General features: G+C 43.7%; 1 protein-coding gene across 2 annotated transcripts in view; it reads right to left on the bottom strand.

Annotated features, from left to right (window-relative positions):
* Positions 1-8,607, bottom strand: part of LOC137371841 (villin-1-like) — a 51,399-nt gene extending 42,792 nt beyond the window's left edge. The window contains exon 1 of one of the 2 annotated variants that reach the window (XM_068034778.1): positions 8,426-8,607. The gene's annotated coding sequence lies outside the window, so the exon portion shown is untranslated. Of the gene's footprint in view, positions 1-8,008; positions 8,123-8,425 lie in introns of those variants that run through there. The other variant, XM_068034779.1, reaches the window with a different exon arrangement.
* Positions 8,608-23,715: the final 15,108 nt, after the last annotated feature.

The raw sequence follows: 23,715 nt of genomic DNA, 5'->3' as shown, positions 1-23,715 counted from the left end.
GTCTGCAATCACAGAAACACCTGTCTGTTCCCCTAACTATAGAATCTTCTACCACTATTGCTCTCCAGTCTTTTCTCCTCCCTCCCTGCACATCTGAGCCACCCATGGTGCTCTGGTCATGACTCTTGCTGCACTCTCCAGAGGGACCCTCTCTCCCATCGGTACTCAGAACGGTTAGAAAATGGGATGCCCTCCGGGAACTCCTGCACTCCCTGTCTACTCCTGGTCTGTCTGGCAACCACTGCCTGCTAACAGGAGATGAAGAGGGGCAGGAGGGGGCTTGTTTAAGGCATAAATACCAAACACAGCAAAGTGGATACAAAATTGGCTCAGTGGCAGGAAACAAAGGGTAATTTTTGAGATAAAAACAAGAAATGCTGGAAATAGCCAGCAGGCCTGGCAGCATCTGTGGAGAGAGAAGCAGAGTTAAGGTTTCAGGTCAGTGACCGTTCGTCAGAACTAATTTTTGAGAGGTGTTTTAGCGACTGGAGGGCTGTTTCCAGTGGCATTCCGCAGGGCTCAATACTGGGTCCACTGCTTTTTGTGATATATATTAACAATGTGGACGTAAATGTGAGAGACATGATCAAGAGGTTTGCAGATGACACAAAGATTGGCCGTGTGGTAGATAGCGAGGAGGATAGCTGTAGGCTGCAGGAAGATATTGATGGTCTGGTCAGACAGGCGGAAAAGTGGTAAATGGAATTCAACCTGGAGAAGTGTGAGGTGATGCATTTGGGGAGGTCAAATAAGGCAAAGGAATACACGATTAATGGGAAAATACTAAGAGGTGTAGAAGAAGTGAGGAACCTTGGAGTGAATGTCCACAGATCCCTGAAGATAGCAGGACAGGTCAATAAGGTGGTGAAGAAGGCATATGGAATCCTTTCCTTTATTAGCCAAGGTATAGGATATAAGGCAGGGAGGTTATGCTGGAACTGTATAACTCATTGTTTAGGCCACAACTTGCATACTGTGTGCAGTTCTGGTCACCTCATTACAGAAAGGATGTAATTGCACTAGAGAGGGTACAGAGGAGATTTACGAGGATGTTGCCAGGACTGGAAAAATGCAGCTATGAGGAAAGATTGAATAGTCTGGGGTTGTTCTCCTTGGAACAGAGAAGCCTGAGGGGAGATCTGATTGAAATGTAAAAAAATTTGAGGGGCCTGAATAGAGTGGAGGTGAAGGGTCTATTCACCTCAGCAGAGAGGTCAGTGACAAGGGGGCATAGATTTAAAGCGATTGGTAGAAGAATTAGAGGGGAGGTGAGGAAAAGTTTTTTTCATTGTTTTCCTTAGACCTGAGAAGGTTAAGTGGAGACTATCAAAACCATTCATGATTTAGATAAGAATTAGGAGAAACTGTTTCTAGTGGCAGGAAGGTATATCAGTAACCAGAGTACACAGATTGAAGATAATTAGCAAAAGAGCCAGCAGGAAGATAGAGAATTTTTTTTTAAAAACAGTGAGTTACGATCTCGAATGCACTGCCTGAAAAGGTAGTGGAAGCAGATTCAATAGTAACTTTCAAAATGTAATTGGATAAAATACTGATAGGAAAAATTTGCAGTGCAATGGGGAAATGAGCACAGAGAATGGGAATAAGTGGATAGCTCTTTCAGCACAGGCATGATGGGCTGAATGGCCTCCTTCTGTGTTGTATGCTTCCTTATTGAAGGAACAGCAGCTGCCCTATTATCTCTCCATTCCACCTACTAACTCCAAGACACAAGACATGGGCTTCTACGTTAATGCTACAGTTCAGGTCAATACCAGGAGGGGGCAATAGTGTACTGAAACTTGTTCTTGGCTCCCCAGAGGAAATAATCTACTGTATCAAAACCTTTAATCATCTTAAACACAGCTCAGTTTCATCACCCCTTAAATCTTCTATTCTTGAGAGAATATAAGCCTAGTCTGTGCAACCTGTCTTCATAATTTAACCCTCTAGTGAACCTGCGCTGCACTCCCTCCAAAGCCAATATATCCTTCTTGAGCTGCAGTGACCAGAACTGAATGCAGTTACTCCAGATTCTCCCCAATATGTAACTGCAGTGAACAGTCACCTCTTGTCCTTTGAGGCCTTCTCCCTTACCTGACCTTAAGGAGCATCAATGGATTGAAAGGCCTTTTTGCAGCCTGGGTTTACCCTGCACCATTGGAGCTTCAAACTGATAGAACTACTCAGATCCCTTGTTTATAGCAGTTGGTCAAAGGCCAGGCATTTGGAACATGCAACATTGTATAAATAGCGTAAAGTGCAGCGGAAGAGAGAGGGGATATAAAATAGGAAACAGAAGCCAATATTTTATTACCATGTTACAATCAAACCTTATAAGGCCATTGTGAAGAAACTGGTCATACAACTTTGTATGAAGGAGGGCAGGGGATATCATTGCTCTCTCCTAGGAATGCGCAATGAGAGCCAAAGTCTTCGATCCTCAGTCTGAACTGACGGACCTGGTCCCATCAACTGGAGCCTGTAAAACTGACCGGCACACCCCTTTGGGCTTGGGGAAGGGAGGGAGGAAAATGAAAAAGGCAAGATTCTACGTCTTTGTTATACAAGGGACTCCCGCTGAAGAATGCATGTGGGGCAGGGGAAAGGAGGAGGCCATTCAGCTCCTTAAGCCTCTTCCTCCATCCAGTCTGATCATGGCTGTTCTGTATCTTAACTCCGTCTACCTGCCTCTGTAAACCTCAATCCCCTTACCCAACAAAAATCTTCCCATCGCAGTTTTGACTTTTTGAGTTGATCGCCCACCCCTCCCCCCCCCACCATCAGTCTCAATGGCTTTTTGAGGGAGAGCGTTTCAGATTTCCATGACTCTGTGTGAAGAGATGCTTCCTGACACCACCGCCCGAAAGGCCTGCCTCTAATTTTAAGGCCCCCTTGTTCTGGACTCTCCCATCAGAGGAAATGGTTTCTTTGTAAATACCGTCAAATCCTGCAGACAGGGCACAGCCATTCATGCAGGTTCATCTTTAATTTCCCCAAGACTAAAGCCCACTTAGAGTCCGTTGCCCAAGCCGGGGGGTGGGTCACTGGAAGGGGTTGAAACCAGAGACCCCACCCCAGTTTAAAAATATAACCCCCAGCCACTGGATCACACAATCCCATGTTCAGTGTTGAAGTACAGCATGATACAAATACAAAATACAAGACATGCCCTTAACCTCAATATTTTTTGATGATTGGACAGCCATTTGAATGACTCTGCCTGAATGAAGTCCCATTCTACCTCATTTGTTAAAGACAGACACACAATATTGTGTCAAACTGCTGTTGTTTCTGAGGCAAACCCCCTCACAGTCTCAATTAAAACCAGACATTGACAACACACTAAAGAAATCTTTTAACTTTCTTTCAAATGAGCAGGTTGGATTTTTAAAGCAGACGCAGATACAAACTTGAGTCCTAACCATCTTTTAGATGAGACTTTAACCCAAGGTCTTCATGTATTACAAAATGATCCCTCCCAAAAGCAGGGGAGGTCTCTCCTGGCCAATAATTAGCCCTCAGCCAGCACCCCAATAACAAATTAATCATTTCTTCTATTGCTGTATGTTGGAGTTTGCTGTGCAAAAAATTGACTGCCACATTTCTTAAATTACAGTGACTACACTTCGAAAAGTACCTCACTGGCTGCTTTGGGACATCCTGAAAGGTACGATATAAATGCAAGTCTTTCTCTAACCAAAGTCATAAATTAAATCCTCTGTGACCATGAAACATAATTCCTCCTTTTCCTCCACAGCACCCAACACATTTAACAAACCATCCTCCAACACCCCACTTCAGTTGTCCAGTGCAAATGACTGAAGGCATTGGATACTGCAAAGGCTATGGGCCCTGACAATATTCCGGCAATAGTACAAAAGACCTGTGCTCCAGTACAGCTACAACACTGGCATCTACTCGGCAATATGGAAAATTGCCCAGGTATGTCCTGTACACAAAAAGCAGGACAAGTTCAACCCGGCCAATTACCGCCCCATCAGACTACTCTCAATTATCAGTAAAGTGAAGGAAGGTGTCATCAACAGTGCCATCAAGTGGCACTTGCTTAGCAGTATCTGCACAGTGTCGCTCAGTTTGTGTTCCGCCAGGGCCACTCAGCTCCTGACCTCATTACAGTCTTGGTTCAAACATGGACAAAAGAGCTGAACACATGAGACGAGGTGAGAGTGACTGCCCTTGACATCAAGGCAGCATTTGACTGAGTATGGCATCAAGGAGCCCTAGCAAAACTGAAGTCAATGGGAATCAAGGGGAAAACTCTCCACTGGTTGGAGTCATACCTAGCACAAAGGAAGATGGTTGTGGTTGTTGGAGGTCAATCATCTGAGCTTCAGGACAGCACTAAGAATTCCTCAGGGTAGTGTCCTAGACCCAACCATCTTCAGCTGCTTCATCAATGACCTCCCTTCAATCATAAAGGTCAGAAGTGGGGATGTTCGCTGATGATTGTACAATGTTCAGCACCATTCGTGACTGCACAGATACTGGAGCAGTTCGTATAGATATGCAGCAAGACCTGGACAATATCCAGGCTTGGGCTGATAAGCGGCAAGTAACATTCGCGCCACACAAGTGCCGGGCAATGACCATCTCCAACAAGGGAGAATCTAACCATCTCCCCTTGATATTCAATGGCATTACCATCGCTGAACCCCCCTGAATCATAGGGGCTACCATTGACCAGAAACTGAACTGGAGTAGCCATATAAATACAGTGGCTACAAGAGCAGGTCAGAGGCTAGGAATCTGCAGTGAGTAACTCGCCTCCTGACTCCCCAGTGCCTGTCCACCATCTACAAGGCACAAGTCAGGAGTGTGATGGAATACTCTCCACTTGCCTGGATGGGTGCAGCTCCAACAACAAGAAGCTCGACACCATCCAGAACAAAGCAGCCAGCTTGATTGGCACCCCATCCACAAACATTCACTCCCTCCACCATCGACGCACAGTGGCAGCAGTGTGTACCATCTACGAGATGCACTGTAGCAATGTACCAACACTCCTTAGACAGCACTTTCCAAACCCACAACCTCTACCAACTAGAAGGACAAGGGCAGCAGATGCATGGGACCACCACCACCTGTAAGTTCCCCTCCAAATCACACACCATCCTGACTTGGAACTATATCGCCATTCCTTCACTGTCACTGGGTCAAAATCCTGGAACTCCCTTCTTAACAGCATTGTGGGTGTACCTCCTTCACATGGACTGCAATGGTTCAAGAAGGCAGCTCACCACCACCTTCTCAAGGGCAATTAGGGATGGGCAATAAATCCTGGCCTAGCCAGTGACACCCACATCCCATGAATGAATAAAACAAAAAAAAAAAAACTTGTTGCCACATCCATCTATCCAAATGCAGCTCGAGAAACTCCAACAAGGCTTTTTTCCCAGCTTCTCCTACGGTTATTTCTGGAATTCCCCTAAAAGATCACCCTTGGCTCCCTCATCATCTACTTGCTGTTCCTTAAATGACATTGTCCACAGTATATGGAGGGCACGCAGTTCTACCACTCTGTCTCTTTCTCGTGACCCTCAATGACTTCTGTGCTGTTGACTGCCAGCGTCCAACATCTTCCTTCAGATGCACATTGCGAAGACCAACGCAATCATATTTCGGACACATTCTTTGGTCCTTAGCCATGGATTCCACTCGCTATCTTATTCAGTTTAAGATGATGAAAAACGCAAGACTGTTTTACAGTTTTACCACCCTGAAGTCCAAATCCTCTTGCTTCCATGGTTACAAAATTGCTCATCTCATCATCAACATGTATCGATATGGCGCCTTTAATATAGTAAAGCGCTTCACAGGAACATTAACAAAATTTGACACCAAGCCATGCAAGGAGATATTAGGACAGGTGACCAAAAGCTTGGTCAAAGGCATAGGTTTTAAGATGGATCTTAAAACAAGTAGATTGGTTTAGGGAAGGAAGTTCTAGAGCTTAAGGTCTAGGCAGCTGAAAACATGACCATCACTGCTGGAGCAATTAAAATTGGGGATGTGCAAGAGACCAGAATTGGAGGAGCGCTGTAGGACTGGAGGGTGGTTGAACAGATAGGGAGTGAAAACAAGGATGAGAATGACGTACGCACCAGATGATAACCAATCAGGCTCCAGGTGATGACTGACCAGCCAATTTGACTCACTAATTGGACTGTGTAAACTAGCAAATAGTAAAATACAACTGAAAGAGTCTGAATGCTGCATTACCCTGGGTTCAGGATGTGCCCACTGGCTATAGGTTTACAGTCCAGCAATAAACCATGGGCAATTCCAGAGGTTACGTGTGCATACCCAAAGCAACCAGATTTCCATTAAAAAAGAAACAGTCTTCATGATCCACCAGAGGCCAGAACTGGAGGAGTACAGAGATCTTGGAGGATTGTAAGGCTGGAGGAGGTTACAGGGACAGGGCGAGGTCATGGACAGGCTTGAAAACAAGGATGAGTTTTTTTTTTTAAATGGAAGCATTGACGGACTGGGTCGCAACCCTACCCACAATCCTTTGTCACCCCACTACAGCAGAGCTCTGCACCCTGGCCTATGATTTTCCCCCCTTTCCATTAAACTCCCAATTGTCCAATGCTTTGGTGCATGTCTCCTGGCCAACAAGTCTTTTCACCTATCACCACAGGCTAAGGTTGCAAACTCTGGTTGGACTTAGTCCTGGAAGCAACACCCCATGACCTGCTGTCTCCAACCGCCCCACCCCCATACTCCTATCATTGATCACCCATCCTTCCCATAGCCAATCAAAAAGCAAACAGACTCTTCATTGATTGTGAAGAATCATCAATTGGCCGAACAGCCTCCCAATCCTAATTTTTTTTTTGAAATGGTGAACAAAAGGAATTGAAGAATTTTCTTTTTTTTTAAAAAAAAAGCACAATTTATTTCTGATTTTGTTTTCCCAGTGACCTGGAGACTAGTCTTAAATTCTGGAGGCTCCAGGGTTATCCTGGAGCGTTGGCAACCCTACGGCAGGTTTTAGTCACTACAGCTCTCCAGCCCCACCCTCCCAGTATAAACTCATCAAGGGGAACCAGTGCCAGCCCCCTACCCAATCTCAAGTTGCAGGCAACACAGTAACAGTCAGGCCCAGAATTTTACACTACTCCCACCTATTCAGTCACCTACACAGTTTTGTAGGAAAGTACAAGAGGCTTTGATTGGTAAAGCTACAATAAAGCTCTCGAGAATCTCAGCTAAACATCTCCAGTAGGGCATTAACAGCTGATGAAACATTCCACAGCCAGAAGACGAATAGCGAGTGGAACATCTCACCAGGGTTTCAGAGGGCGTATGGGTCTATCTGTTAAAAAAAAAAGAGTTTGGGAGGTGGAGAAAGAGTTGCACTAAAACAGCACAGATTGCATTAGTATTTCTGCCTACTTCAAAATTATTCAACCCCCAACTGCTTATTCTTACAGTAATGGGGTGAAGGTGTCAGCAGGGATAATTTAGTAGCAATTATCAGAGCCGAAGCCTCACACAACATAATCACAAGGAAACAGCACACTGCCGACTGAGGGGAGAGCGGACAAAACCTTTGGTTGCCATGATAAGTCAGCAACTTCCATATATCATGCGACCAGGATGTAGTCAACAAGATAGATGGACCCCAGGTCTTTGCATCCAGCAATTCTTACCATCGTAAATAAAAATGAGCCGTGGTAAAGTCCATATATATTTATAACCACAGCAATTGTCAGATGCAGAAACAAGACCAAGGTCCATCAGCTGGCTTTCTACCAGCCTGGTCATGGCACATTAAATGAGAGCTGTTGATTCATTATATACGCAGAGCAAACGAGGGGGATCTTCCACAGGGGTTCGGTCCCATTGCTCATGCATGACTCCAGTAGAAGAACCACAGAGAGTCCATTAACCCCAGGGCTCCCACAACACTGATCACCACAAAGATAGAGTGGCCCCCTTCACCCAAACGGAAATCTCTCCCCCTGCCCCCACTCACCCGTGACTATGCTATCGCCAAAGCAGTTTTGTTTTACACGGATGTTAGGAAGTCAAGGTCTGATTGCAGAGTCAGGGTCCCAATCCTGGAGCAAAGACCCCAAAAGGAGGGTACCTCACTTCAGTCAAATTGTCAGACTACAATGGAGAGATTTACCCAATAGCTTCTCAGCATCATGCACTGCAGAGACACTACAACTGGTACAAACACGGGAGGGGAAATAAAAAGGAGAGTTATCAAACAGGGACTGTTCATCAGGAAGGCTCTAACTATCAGGCAATCACCTCACAGAATATCTTCCATGTGCAGACAGAAACACAGTAGTTGTTCATTTCCAGCATCTTTCATTTTTATCTATAAAGTTACAAAACTTTTTTTTTCATAGGTAGCCCACACCCAAGAGAGAGATCGTCTTACCTTCAAACTGGAAGCCTGTCAGGAAAGAGAAATTGAGAATCCCAATTCTCCAAGGTGAGTGAACTTCGCACTTTGAGCCTGTGTAAACTCTCCACAAATTACCTTTGCATACTCTAACAATGCCTCACAGTTAGCTTTTATTTAAAATCATATGCGAGAGAGCATGAAAGCCCCCAATTACTCATCACATCAAAGAGGAGGGGGGAAGAACTAAGGAAAAAAAATCAGGTTAATATTTGTTGGGTGGGTGTGGTGCTAATTGGTAGATTGTTAGCAACTTGCTACTCAGTTAATAAATATGCATCAGTTGCATTTTTGATTGCAAGGCTTGTGTGTGTTAAGAGGAGACAAGGAGCCTCATCCCAATAGCTGCTGACAGGCAGTATTTCTCCAGTATTGACCTCCACCTTCATCATAGAGAGAGAAAAAGAAAAAGTGTGTCTGAATAAATTGTTTTTGCATCCCTTTGAGTTTAGACAATGAGGGGTGATGAAGGCAATTAAAATGTCAAAACAGTGCTCAAAAGGTTAGATATTTCCCCCAGTGGGTAAATCAAGAAAGAGGGGGCATAATAAAATTAGAGCTGGGCCTTTCAGGGGTGGTCAGGAAGCAAGCACTTTTTCACAGAAAGGGTAGTGGAAATCTGGAACTCTTTCCCTCAAAAACACCGAGGAAGCTGAGGGTCAATTAGAGCTTTCAAGACTGAGATTGTTTGTTAGTAAGGGTGTCATGGGATATCGAGCAAATATGGGAAAATGGGGTTGAGGTGCAGATCAGCAATGATTGACTGAATGGTGGAACAGGCCCAAGGGGCCTCCTCCTATTCCTTTAATCGGTAAAAACATGGCCATATTGGGTAGGATGGTGACTGCCATATTGTATGAATGTATGGCTGTCTTGTGGAATTATTCAGATTATAAAAATAATCTTAACCAACAACAGCTAAACTTTTTGTAATTTCCCCCCTCAATTTAGCTAAAAGCCACTAGTGTCCTTGCAGGGAAAACGAGTGACTCAGTAACATAACCTACCTCCTATTGTGCCCCTCCAGGCCTGAGAGACTCAGAGTCCTCTCCCTCCTTTAGTACCCTGTTCCCACTTTTTCCCCATATCCCTTGATCCCTTTGGCATAAATATATCTGTCTCCTTCTTGAATCTATTTAATGACTTGGTGTCCACTGCCTTCTGTAATTAACTTTAGTTTTTCTGTTCCTACTACAAGGGCAAACACGAGGGGACATAGCTTTAAGTTGAGGGGTGATAGATATAGGACAGATGTCAGAGGTAGTTTCTTTACTCAGAGAGTAGTAGGGGCGTGGAACGCCCTGCCTGCAACAGTAGTAGACTCGCCAACTTTAAGGGCATTTAAGTGGTCATTGGATAGACATATGGATGAAAATGGAATAGTGTAGGTCAGATGGTTTCACAGGTCGGCGCAACATCGAGGGCCGAAGGGCCTGTACTGCGCTGTAATGTTCTAATTTCTAAAAAAAAAAGGGAGACCCAGTGATGAGATTCCCCTCCCCTCATTATAGAATCTTACAGCACAGAAGGAAGCCATTCATATTGAAGGTACTGTCCAATTAGTCCCCACGCCCCCCCTGCTCTTTCCCCAGAGCCTTGCAAAGGAAGAGGCCATTTGGCCCATCGTGCCTGTTCGTGCACTTTGAAAAAGCTATCCAATTAATCCCACTCTTTCCCCATACCCTTCCAAATTTCCCCTTTGAGTATTTATCCAATTCCCTTTTGAAAGTTACTATTGAATCTGCTTCCACCGCCCTTTCAGGCAGCGCGTTCCAGATCACAACAACTCACTGTGTAAAAAAAAAAAATTCCCATGTCCCCCACTGCTTCATTTGCCAATCACCTTAAGTCTGTGTCCCCTTGTTACTGACCCTCCTGCCAATGGAAACCTTATTCACTTTATCAAAACCCTTCATGATGTTGAATATTTCTATTAAAACTCCTCTGCTGTAAGGAGAAGAGCCCATTTCTCAAGTCTCTCCATATAACTGAAATCACTGTGATGAGACTCCCCCTATAATGGTCAGTGATGCTGAAACACTCTCTTTAAACAGCAGTTTAATAGTTCCAATTACACAGAGACACCAGCTGCTGCTAAAATCCAGATTACTGTAACCACGGTAACCATGGCACCCTTCAATCTTACCTCAAATGGCCCTGTTGGTGTTAAAGGGGACAGCATTCCCTGGAGAGACTCGAAAAGAATGACCTTGCTTCAACAAGGGGGCAGTGACTTTGCCACAGCATTGAACCCATCTGGGATGGAAAATTTTTTAACTTTAAAAACAACAACAACTTGCATTTACCTAACACCAGTCATGTAGTAAAACGTCCCAAGACATATCACAGGAATATAATCAAATAAAATTTGACACCGAGTCACATAAGGAGATATTTTGACAGGTAACTCAAACCTTGGTCAAAGAGGTAGTTGTTAAGGGACATCTTGAAGGAAGAGGGAAAGAAGCGGAGAGGTTTCGGGAGGGAATTCCAGAGCTTCGGGCCCAGGCAGGTGAAGGCACGGCCGCCAATGGTGGAGCGATGGAAATTAGGGATGTGCAAGAGGTCAGAATTGGAGGAGCGTGGAGATCTCAGAGGGTTGTATGGCCAGGGGGAGGTTATACAGATAGGGAGGGGCGAGGCCATGGAGGGATTGAAGGATGAGAATATTAAAACTGTGGTAATTGATAAATAAATAACAAATTAATAATGAATTGATATGTGACTAATAAATGGTGCCACTGGGGATTCAGTGTCACCATAGAAAGAGAGAGTAACACCTCAGGGAGAGTCCTGGGGCATTGTAGCCATGCTTCAGTGCATACTGCTGTCGCCTCTGAGTCAGGAAGTTAACATGCAGGTACAGCAAGAAACTTGGAAAACAAATGGTATATTAGCCTTTATTACAAAGTGATTGGAGTATAAGAGTGAAGAAATATTACTGCGAAATATTACTGAGACCACACCTGGAGTACTGTGTACAGTTTTGGTCTCCTTACCTAACGAAGGGTATACGTGTCTTAGAGGGAGTGCAACAATGGTTCACTAGGTTGATTCCCAGGATGAGAGGATTGTCCTATGGGGAGATATTGAGCAGTCTAGGCCTATATTCCCTGAGAGGTGGTCTCATTGAAACATAAAATTCTTAAGGGGCTTTACAGGGTTGATGCAAGGAGGATGTTTCCTCTGGCTGGGGAGATTAGAACCAAGGGTCACAGTCTCATAATATGGGCCCAGCCATTTAGGACTGAGATGAGGACAGATTTCTTCATTAAGAAGGTTGTGATTTTTTTTTGTAATTCTCTATCCCGGAGAGCTGTGGATGCTCAGTCATTGAGCATATTCAAGACAGAGATTGATAGATTTTTAGGTAAAAGAGAAATGAGGGATATGGGGATAGTGGGGTAGGTGCAGCTGAAGTAGAAGATCAGCCATGATCTTATTGAATGGCAGAGCAGGCTCACGGGGCTAAATGGCCTACTCCTGCTTTTATTTCTTATGTTCAAGCCCCACTCCAAAGATTTGAGCACATAGTCTGGGCTGACACTCCAGAGGAATACTGAGGGAGTGCTGCACTGCCAGAGGTGCCATCTTTCAGATGAGACTTTAAACTGAGGTCTCATCTTCCCTATTAAGTGGACCTATAGGATCCAATAACACCATTTTCGAAGAGTTGGGGAACTCTCCTCAGGATAATATTTATCCCTCAACCAATATCAGTAACAACAGATTATCTGATCATTATCACATTGCTGTTTTTGGGATCTTGCTGTGTGCAAATTGGCAGCTGTGTTTCCTACATTAGAACAGTGACTACACTTCAAAAAGTACATTATCGGCTGTAAAGTCCTTTGGGAGGTCCTGAGGTCATCAGAGGTGCTATATAAATGCAAGTTCTTTTGCATTGACTGGACAGGAACTATCAGATATATTGGCTCCAAAGTTTGGTGTCTCAGCAAGGCATCTCCAAGGAAGTGCTAAGTCTGGCATTCAGCACATGGACTGCTCAGTCTACATTTCTGTAAATTAACTTCATAAAAATGTTCACCCCTCTCCTCCCCCAATTTGAGTAATAGCCAGTAGATTGGAATTTACAGGAAGTGTTAATATTATGCTGAGAAACCTCCAGTCTCTCACATAGAAAGAAACCTTTGGACACCCGTCAGCAGCTCCATGGTGACGCCCTTTGGCAACGTGCCAGAGGTTCCTGGAACCTTTAGAGGTCTTAACAAACCATCCATTTCAATAGTAGTCACATGGTTCACACTAACAAGCACTCACTAACACTAATAAACTCATAGAATCATAGGATGAACCATAGAATGGTTACTGCACAGAAGACCATTCGGTCCGTGCTAGCTCTCTGTAAGAGCTACTCAGCTAGTCCCACTCCCTCGCTTTTTGCCCCAGCCCTGCAATATTTTTCTCTTCAGATAATTATCCAATTCCCTTTTGAAAGCCACAGTTGAATATGCCTCCACCATACTCTCAAGCAGTGCATTCCAGATCCTAACCACTTGCTGTCTAAAAGTGCTTTTTCCCATGTCGCCATTGGTTCTCTTGCCAATCTCCTTAAACTGGTTCTCAACCCTTCCACCAATGGGAACAGTTTCTCTTTATCTACTCTAACCGGACCCCTCATCATTTTGAACACCTCTATTAAATCTCCTGTCAACATTCTCTTCTCTAAGGAGAACAGCCTCAGCTTCTTCAGTGTATCCACCTAACTGAAATCTCTCATCCCTGGAACCATTCTCGTAAGTCTTTTCTGCACCCTCTCTAATGTCTTCACATCCTTCCTGAAGTGTGGTGCCCGCAATTGGACACAATACTCCAGTTGAGGCCGAACCAATGTTTTATAAAGGTTTACTATAATTTCCTTGCTTTTGCACTCTATGCCTCTATTTTATAAAACCCAGGATCCTGTATGCCTTATTAACTGCTTTCTCATCCTACTCTGCTACCTTCAATGATTTGTGCACATATACCCCCAGATCCCTCTGCTCCTGCACCCCCTTTAGAATTGTACGATTTAGTTTATATTGCCTCTCCTCATTCTTCCTACTAAAATGTACCACTTCACACTTCCCTGCATTAAATTTCATCTGCCATGTGTTGCCTATTCCACCAGTCTGTCTATGTCCTCTTGAAGTCTATCACTATCCTCCTCACAGTTCACTATACTTCCAAGTTTTGTGTCATCTGCAAGTTTTGAAATTGTGCCCTGTACACCCAAGTCTAGGTCATTAATCTTCTTCTTCCTTTGGCCTCCTTATCTCGAGAGACAATGGGTAAGCTCCTGGAGGTGGTCAGTGGTTTGTGAAGCAGCGTCTGGAAGGGCTATAAAGGTCAATTCTAGAGTGACAGACTCTTCCACAGGCGCTACAGATAAAATTGGTTGTCGGGGCTGTTACACAGTTGGCTCTCCCCTTGCGCTTCTGTCTTTTTTCCTGCCAACTGCTAAGTCTCTTCAACTCGTCATTAATATAGATTGAGAAAAGCAGTAATTCCCAGCACTGACCTCTGAGAATACCTTCCTCCGGTCTGAAACACAAACGTTCACCGCTACTCTCTGTTTTCTGTCACTCAGCCAATATTGTATCCATGCTGCCACTGCCCTTTTATCCCGTGGGCTTCAACTTTGCTGACAAGCCTGTTATGTGGTACTTTATCAAATGCCTTTTTGAAGTCCATGTTAACCAAATCAAGGACATTATCCTCATTAACCCTCTCTGTTACTTCATCAAAAAAACTCAGCAAATTAATTAAACATGATTTGCCCTTAACAATCCATGCTGGCTTTCCTTAATTAATCCACATTTTTCTAAATGACTATTAATTTTGTCCCAGATTATTGTTTCTAAAAGCTTTCCCACCACTGAGGTTAAACCGACTGGCCTGTATTTGCTGGGCTTGTCCTTACACCCTTTTTTGAACAAGCATGCAACATTTGAATTCTCCAATCCTCTGACATCTCCCCCTATATCTAGGGAGGATTGGATGATTATGGCCAGTGCATCCGCAATTTCCACCCTTACTTCCATCAGTACCCTCGGATGCATCTGATCTAGTCCTGGTGACTTAAATACAACCAGCCTTTCTAATACCTCCTCTTTATAAATTTTAGCCCATCTAGTGTCTCAACTACCTCCTCTTTCACTATGACTTAGGCAGCATCTTCTTCCTTGGTAAAGACAGATGCAAAGTACTTATTTAGTGTCTCAGCCATGCCCTCTGCCTCCATGTGTAAATCCCCTTTTTGGACTCTAATCGGCCCCACTCCTCCTTTTACCACCTTTTTTCTATTATTATGCCTATAGGAGACTTTTGTATTCCCTTTTATATTAGCTGCCAGTCTCTCATACTCTTTCTTTGCTCCCATTTCTTGTTTCCCTTCCCCTCTGAACTTCAGATATTCAGCCTAGTTTTCACTTGTATTATCAACCTGACATCTGTCATGCACACTCTTTTTCTGCTTCATCTTACTCTCTATCTTTTTCATCATCCAGAGAGCTCTGGCTTTGTTTGTCCTACCTTTAACCTGCATAAGAATGTATCTTGACTGGACCCAAACTATTTAAAGGCATTGTGACATTACAGTTTTGCCTGTTACTTTCTGATTCCAATTTACCTGGGCCAGATCCATTCTCACTCAAATGAAATATCCTTCCCCCAATTAATTATTTCTACTCTGATTCCTCCTTGTCCATAGCTACCCTCAACATAATGATACTATGATCACTGTCCCCTAAATGTTCCCCTACTGCCACTTGATCTGCTTGACCGACTTCATTCCCCAGAACTAGATCCAGCAATGCCTCCTTCCTCATTGGACTGGATGATGTAGAAAATTCTCCTGAACACATTTTAGCAACTCTTCCCCCTCTCTCCAGTTTATATTATTATTATCCCAGTCTATATTAGAATAAGTGAAGTGCCCCATTATAACTACTCTATATTTTTGCACCACTCTGTAATTTCCCTGCAAATTTGTTCCAGTATACCTTTCTCTTTAGTTCAAGCCTATAAAATACCCCCAGCAGTGTAATGGTGCCTCTATTGTTTCTTAGCTGGAACCAAATAGATTCTGTCTTTGACTCCTCTAGGACTCCTCTCTCTCCAGCATTGTAATATTCTCCTTAAACAATGCTGCCACCCCTCCTCCTTTCTTTCCTTCCCCATCTTTCCTGAACACTTTGTATCCAGGAATATTTAGTACCCAGTCCTGCCATTTTTTTTGAGCCAGGTCTTCATTAATGCCACGACATCATATTCCCACAGCTAACACACTAATACTGACTCACACTAATAAAGTAACAAACTAACACTAACAAGCTAACAGTGATATTATCAAACTTAAAAAAACCAACACTAGTGGCAGCTTTAACTAACATTAACAAACTAACTGCAATGCTAGACAACACCAGCAAATTAATAAAAATTTAGCTAATACTGTGCTATCATTTAGATGAGACATTAATTCGAGGCTTCATCTACATTCTCGGGTGTGAATGATCCCATAGCCACTATTTCGAAGAACAGCAGGGGAGTTCTGCCTGGTGTCCTGGGCCGGTATTTATCCTTCATCCAATATCACTAAAAACAGATTTGCTGTTTGTGGGAGCATGCTTTGTGCAAATTTCCTACGTTACAACACTGACTACATGCCAATAGCATTTCATTGGCTGTAAGGCTCTATACAATTGCAATTTTTAATGTTCAGCCAGGGGATGTGGGCATCACTGTCATTTATTGCCCATTCCTAATTGCTCTTGAGAAGGTGGTGGTGAGCTGCCTTCTTGAATACAACTGAGTGGCTTGCTAGGCCATTTCAGAAGGCTGTGGATCTGGAGTCACATATAGGCCAGACCAGGTAAGAACAGCAGATTTCCTTCCCTGACAGATATTATTGAACCAGATGGGTTTTTATACTGTTACAAGGGTTTTATTTTTGTACTAAATCTTCAAATTCTGTGTGTTTTAAAAAACTGAAAAAAGGATTTTCAGTGGACATGGACATTTGCAAATAGCTGAAATTTTGGATGTTGACTTTGTATACAAGAATAGGAAAAGCAAGCAGTTTCAAGGAAGCCAGCCAGGGGAGCAACACTTTGAACGACAGGGGAGACACTGTGTCTGGTCGTGTGATTGGCTCAGGAAGGTTTACTTTTTTTTTTAGACCCTTTTAAAAACTAGTGAGTTGGACAAAGAGCAGGCATTTGAAATTTTGAAACTTAGTCCTGACCTGCCTGGAGACTAGAGAAAAAGACCTCTCTCTGTAAAGAAAACTTCCATCTCTTGGAAAGAAACCCTGTATTTGAAAGGTGGCAGATGCCTATTACCTCCTGTCTCTGAAGAATTCCTGCATTTAGTGTGGTTCCTGTTGCCTCCTGTGTTTTGGGAAATCCTGGAACCTGAAGAAAGCTTCTACTGCTATACTGCTGCTGTGAGTCCTAAGCAGACCTGTTGCTACACCCCTGCTGAAAGGCCTATGTGATGCCTGCTGTAGCTGAATTGCCTTGAACACCTACCCATCACAGACTGTTCATCAACCTTGGAGAGACTTCAAGTGGCATCTAACTATTCGACTCTGGGACACCTCACCCAACCGAAGAATTTCCTATCAGAGCGTGATGAACTGGTTTATTTTTTTATGATTCCTTCTATTCCTAAGAAACAGCTGTAAACCAAAATCCTTCTTCCTCGGTTAACTGTTTTTTTGAATGTATATGTGTGTGTGTATGAGGGCTAGGGACATAGGGGCTTTCATATATCTAGATTTATCTCATTAGTGGTTGAGACTTATTATTATTTTTACCTAATAAATAGTTAATGTTGTTGTTATTTAATGAAACCTGGTTGGTGTGCTTTATTCCAGGGACAAATAGAGTCTAATTGGCTATTCTTCGGTAGGTGGGAAAAATTTATTGATATGCTGTGACCCGTGAAGAAGTGGGACTGAATTAACAGTGTATTTCTCCTGCCTTGGTTGTAACAATACCAATCCAGTAGTTTCATGGTCACCATTACTGAGACTAGCTTTTTAATTGCAGATTTATTTAATTATATTTAAATTCCCCAGCTATCGTGGTGGGATTTGAACTCATGTCTCTGAATTATTAGTCTAGGCCTCGGGGCTTACTAATTTAGTAACATAACCACTATACTACTGTTCCCATCTTTCTTCCTTGGCATTTACTGATTTGAATTTAAAAAGCCTCTTTAATCAATATAACTTGTTTGTAGGCCATGAATAAATATTATTCTGCAGCTGCCACCCACAGAGCTCACTTTGTAATAAAATCTCTCCCTCTTCCAAACTTAAGATCTGCACAGCTTCTGCATTTCAATGTCAAAATCAGACAGTAGATGAAAATGTGAACACTCGATAGCATTAAACTGCATTCTCCTGGTTACACAAAGCTCTGATCAGACCTGGACATCACACCTCAGGAAGTTATACTAGACTTGGAGAGGGTGCAGTGCGGATTCACCAGAATGATACCGCGGCCAAAAGGTTTAAATTATCAGGATAGGTTGCAGAGACTAGCCTTGTATTCCCTTGAGTTTAGAAGGTTATGGGGTGACCTAACTGATGTGTTTAAGATGATTAAAGGAGTTGATAGGGTAGATAGAGAGAAACTATTTCCTCTGGTAGGGGGAGTCCAAAACAAGGGGGGAAATCCTTAAAATTAGAGCCAGGCCGTTCAGGTGTGATGTCAGGAAGCACTTCTTCACACAAAGGGTAGTGGAAATCTGGAACTTTACTTTTTTACTTTAGAGATACAGCACTGAAACAGGCCCTTCGGCCCACCGAGTCTGTGCCGACCATCAACCACCCATTTATACTAATCCTACACTAATCCCATACTCCTACCACATTCCCACCTGTCCCTATATTCTCCTACCACCTACCTATACGAGGGGCAATTTATAATGGCCAATTAACCTATTAACTCACCCGCTCCCCGCACCCTCCATCCCCCAAAAAAGAGACTAGGGTTAATTGAAGATTTCAAAACTGATATTTTTGATGGGTTAGGGTATGAAGGGTTACAGAACCAAGACGGGTAAGTGGAGTTGAGATACAGATCAGCCAAGATCTTATTGAATGGTGGATCAGGTTCGAGTGGCTGAATGACCTGCTTCTGTTCCTATAATTCATTGTGTGCACACCCTCGTAATGCAGGTGAAAGTGCATGCTCACTTCCAATGCCTGTGCACTGCCCTCGTTCTGAAACTTTAGGATATGATTCCAACTCTGAATCCAATCGGTCAGCGTAGAGCTAGGGAACACAGCTCAGTGGCAGCCCTTTAAACTGCCACAGCAGTGCTTCAACATCTCACTTTGGCCTTGACCAACTCTTGGGGGAACCTACTGTGCAGCAAGAGCTTACCACATGTAATTTATTAAGGATCAAATTGAAACATCCGGCTGGAGGACGTCAGGTAATTGGCTCACTGCTCAATTACTAGAATAATTATCAAAAGAATCAGAAAACAATGCACAGTTCTGGTCTCCATATCACAAAAAAGGATATAGAGGCACTGGAGAAGGTGCAGATATAGATTTATTAAGGTGATACCAGAACTGAGACGTTATACCTGTCAGGAAAGTTCAAACAGACTGTTTCTTTAGAAAAGAAAAGGCTGTGGGGGTGACCTGTTAGAGGTTTTCAAGATTATGGAGGGGTTTGGTAAGGTAGACGTCGTTACGACTGAGGTGGGAGGAGTGCACGGTCTTTTCTAGTTCCATTTCACCACAGGTCACAACATATATTTAAATGTTTACCCAGTTACCGACGTGGTGAATCATATACTCTACTCTTTATCCCAGAATAAAATACACCAACCAGGTTTCTTTAAGAAACAACAAAATTATCAGTTTATTATAAAACAAGACATAACCAGTAATGAAGCAAAGCATTAACGCACAGATTGAAATATGAAAGTTCCCTTTGATCTTAGACACACACATACACACCGGTTAACCAAAAAATAGAGATTCTTTTCTTGAGAGCTCTGTTACAAAAAAAGACAAAAAGGAATACTTTGGCCAAATACTGCTAATTCCTAAGGAAAAAAGAGAAGATATGGAAAGATGTCAGTTGTCCCTTTTTAGTTTGGCATCCCAAATACGAGTAGACGGCTGTCACTGGGATCTTTCTAGAACAGTTCTTTTCAGGCGATGTTGAAGATCAGTTTGGCTGGCTTTCCAGAAGAAATGCAGCAACGCAGGTTTCTGGCAGGCCTTTCGAGAGGAATGCAGCATCAATTTCTCTATTTCTTACACTCGCTTCAAAGAGCTTCTCAAAGAAATGGAAAAGCTGACAGGCTTTTCAAAGAGATGGAAGAGGGTGCTGATAGGAACTGTTCTTTTGGCTGATTTTCTCCAACTCCTTTCAAAACACTGTCCACATTCCAACTCACTGTCCAAAGTGAAAACAAAAACAATATCTCAAGATTCAAGCCTCCTGACCCCTATAATTCTGGACCTGTCACTACTCTGTAAACATCTTCTCCATGTCAAAAAGTCCCTGTTGAAGACAGGTGACTTCCAGTAAGGGTTGTTTACAAACCAAGTCCCCTCAATGTCCTTTCAATGACCCATTGAAAAAAAAAATCCATGGAATCCTTTTCAGTTTTCCTGAATAAAACAATGCCCATAATTCTAAAATACACGAGTCCTCAAACAAAACTCAACTAAAAAACAAAAAAAACTTAACTAACTGCTGTTAGTGCATTTAAATATCTTAAAAAAAATAAGGGGAAAGTTTTTTATTGTTGAAAAAAAAACCTCTGGTGATAAGGTGAGTACTACTAAAGTTTTTTTTTTAATTCAGTGTAGCTTATTAAGGACTTTAGATTGGAGTGGGTAGAACGAGGCCCCTAGTGTAATTAGTATTTTTTAATTAAGGGAGTAACTAATTAATCTAAAGGTAAGTCATGGCAGGAGAGCTCAGCCCCGTGATATGCTCCTCCTGCGCTATGTGGGAAATCAGGGACGTTTCCAGTGTCCCTGATGACCATGTGTGCAGGATGTGTATCCATCTGCAGCTCCTGGCTACCCACATTATGGAGCTGGAGCTCCAGGTGGATTCATTGTGGAGCATCCGCGATGCTGAGGGCGTCATGGATAGCATGTTTAGCGAGGTGGTCACACCACAGGTAATGGCTGCACAGGCAGAAAAGAGATGGGTGACCACCAGACAGAGTAGTAGGTGCAGGCAGGTAGTGCAGGAGTCCCCTGTGGCCATCCCCCTCTCAAACAGAAAGACCTCTTTGGATACTGTTGGGGGGGATGACCTCCCAGGGGAAAGCAGCAACAGCCAAGTTCATGGTACCACGGAGGGCTCTGCTGCACAGCAGGGGGGGAAAAGGGGTGGAAGAGCTATAGTAATAGGGGATTCTATCGTAAGGGGTGCAGATAGGCATTTCTGTAGCTGCAAACAAGACTCCAGGATGGTATGTTGCCTCCCTGGTGCTAGGGTCAAGGATGTCTCGGAGCGGCTGCAGGACATTCTGAAAGGGGAGGGTGAGCAGCCAGAGGTCGTGGTCCATATTGGTACTAACGACATAGGCAGGAAGAGAGATGAGGTCCTGCAAAGTAAATATAGGGAGTTGGGCAGAAGGTTAAAAAGCAGGACCTTTAGGGTTGTAATCTCTGGATTACTCCCTGTGCCACCTGCTACTGGAGGATAAGGCAAGTGAATGCATGGCTGAAGAGCTGGTGTAGGCGGGAGGGCTTCAGCTACTTGGATCATTGGGATCTCTTCTGGTGCAGAGGTGACCTGTACAAGAGGGACGGGTTGCATCTGAACTGGAAGGGGACCAATATCCTTGCGGGGAGGTTTACTAGTACTACTCAGGAGGGTTTAAACTAGTCTTGCAGGGGGGTGGGACCCAAAGTAGTAGTCTCTCCGATGAGATAGTTGAGGCAAATGTAGAGGTTAAAGCAAGCAAGTCCAGTACGCAGGCTGGGCAGAGGCAGGACAGGGAGCGTGGAAGGTCTGGTAGGCTAAACTGCATTTAGTTTAATGCAAGGAGCCTTACAGGTAAGACAGATAAACTCAGAGCATGGATCGGTACATGGGATTGTGATATTATAGCTACTACGGAAACGTGATTGAGTGATGGGCAGGACTGGCAGCTCAATGTTCCGGGGTACTGATGCTTCCGGTGTGACAGAGGTGGAAGTAAGAGAGGAGGGGAAGTTGCACTATTGATTAGGGAGGACATCACGGCAGTACTTAGAGAGGATATCCCAGGGAGAAAGTCCAGCGAGGCCATATGGGTCGAACTTAGAAATAAGAAAGGGGTGATCACTTTGATGGGATTGTACTATCGGCCCCTCAATAGTCAGAGGGAATTGGAGGAGCATATATGTAGGGAAATCACAGATAGGTGTAGGAATTATAGGGTTGTATTTGTAGGTGATTTTAACTTCCTTAATATTGACTGGGACTGCTTTAATGCTAAGGGATCAGATGGGGAAGAATTTGTTAAGTGTGTCCAGGATAGTTTTCTGAAGCAGTATGTGGATGGTCCTACTAGAGAAGGGGCTACACTCGACCTCCTCTTAGGAAATGAGTTGATGTGTCAGTGGGGGAGCACTTTGGGACCAGTGACCATAACTCTATTAGCTTCAAGATAGTTATGGAAAAGGATAGGAAACCTTACAGGAATCCTAAAGGAAAAGGTTATGAAGCAGGGTCACTGGCCTGAAATGTTAACTCTGCTTCTCTCTCCACAGATGCTGCCAGACCTGCTGAGTATTTCCAGCATTTCTTGTTTTTATTTCAGATTTCCAGCATCTGCAGTATTTTGCTTTTATATTATTATGGAAAAGGATAGGACTGGTCCTCAGGTTGAAGTCCTAAATTGGGGGAAGGCTAATTTCGATGGCATCAGACAGGAACTCTCAAAAGTTGAATGGGAGAGGCTGTTTACAGGTAAAGGGATGTCTGGCAAGTGGGAGGCTTTTAAAAGTGAGATAGGAAGAGATCAGGGCCGGCATGTTCCTGTTAGGTGGAAGGGCAAGGCTGGCAGGTTTAGGGAACCTTGGTTGACGAGGGATATTGAGGGTCTGGTCAGGACAAAGAAGGAGGCATATGTCAGGTATAGGCAGCTGGGATCAAGCGAGTCCCTCGAGGGGTATAGGGGATGTAGGAGTACACTAAAGAAGGAAATTAGAAGGGTGAAAAGGGGCCATGAGATTTCCCTGGCGGATAAGATAAAGGAGAATCCTAAAAGATTCTATAAGTATATTAAGAGTAAAAGGGTAGCTAGGGAGAGAGTAGGTCCCCTTAAGGATCAGTGTGGCAACCTATGTGTGGAGCCACGGGAAATGGGCGAGGTCTTAAATGAATACTTTTCGTCTGTAAATAGTTTTTTATTTTTTAAAACACAAAAAAAAAGTGGTCATGGAAGCTAGTGAGTTCAAGGGAGGGAACACCAATATCCTGGAGCATATCAACATTACAAAGGAGGAGGTGTTGGAGGTTTTGAAGCGCATTAAGGTGGATAAATCCAGGTGTATCCTAGGATGCTATGGGAAGCAAGGGAGGAGATTGCTGGGGCCCTGGCAGATATTTTTGTATCATCGTTAGCCATGGGTGAGGTACCGGAAGACTGGAATTTAGCTAATGTTGTGCCTTTATTTGAGAAGGGCAGCAGGGATAAGCCAAGGAACGACAGGCCGGTGAGCCTTACATCAGTGGTGGGAAAGTTATTGGAAGGGATTTTGAGAGACAGGATTTATATGCATTTGGAAAGGCATGGTCTGATTAGGGATAGTCAGCATGGTTTTGTGCGTGGGAAATCATGTCTCACGAATTTGATTGAGTTTTTTGAAGAGGCGAACAAGAGGATTGACGAGGGCAGGGCGATGGACGTTGTCTACATGGACTTTAGCAAGGCCTTTGACAAGGTCCCGCATGGTAGGCTGGTCCAGAAGGTTCAAACACATGGGATCCAGGGTGAGCTAGCAAATTGGATACAAAATTGGCTTGGTGATAGGAGGCAGAGGGTGGTAGTGGAGGGTTGTTTTTCAGATTGGAGGCCGGTGACCAGTGGTGTGTCGCAGGGATCGGTGCTGGGCCCTCTGTTGTTTGTCATATATATTAATGACTTGGATGTGAATGTAGGGGGCATGATTAGTAAGTTTGCAGATGACACCAAAATTGGTGTTATAGTGGACAGTGAAGAAGGTTGTCGAAGGTTACAACAGGATATAGATCAACTGGGGAAGTGGGCAAGGGATTGGC

Source organism: Heterodontus francisci, chromosome 7 (assembly GCF_036365525.1).
Source record: "Heterodontus francisci isolate sHetFra1 chromosome 7, sHetFra1.hap1, whole genome shotgun sequence".
NCBI lineage: Eukaryota > Metazoa > Chordata > Chondrichthyes > Heterodontiformes > Heterodontidae > Heterodontus > Heterodontus francisci.
The sequence above is the reverse complement of the archived record's forward strand: the minus strand, read 5'-3'. Positions and strand labels throughout refer to the sequence as shown.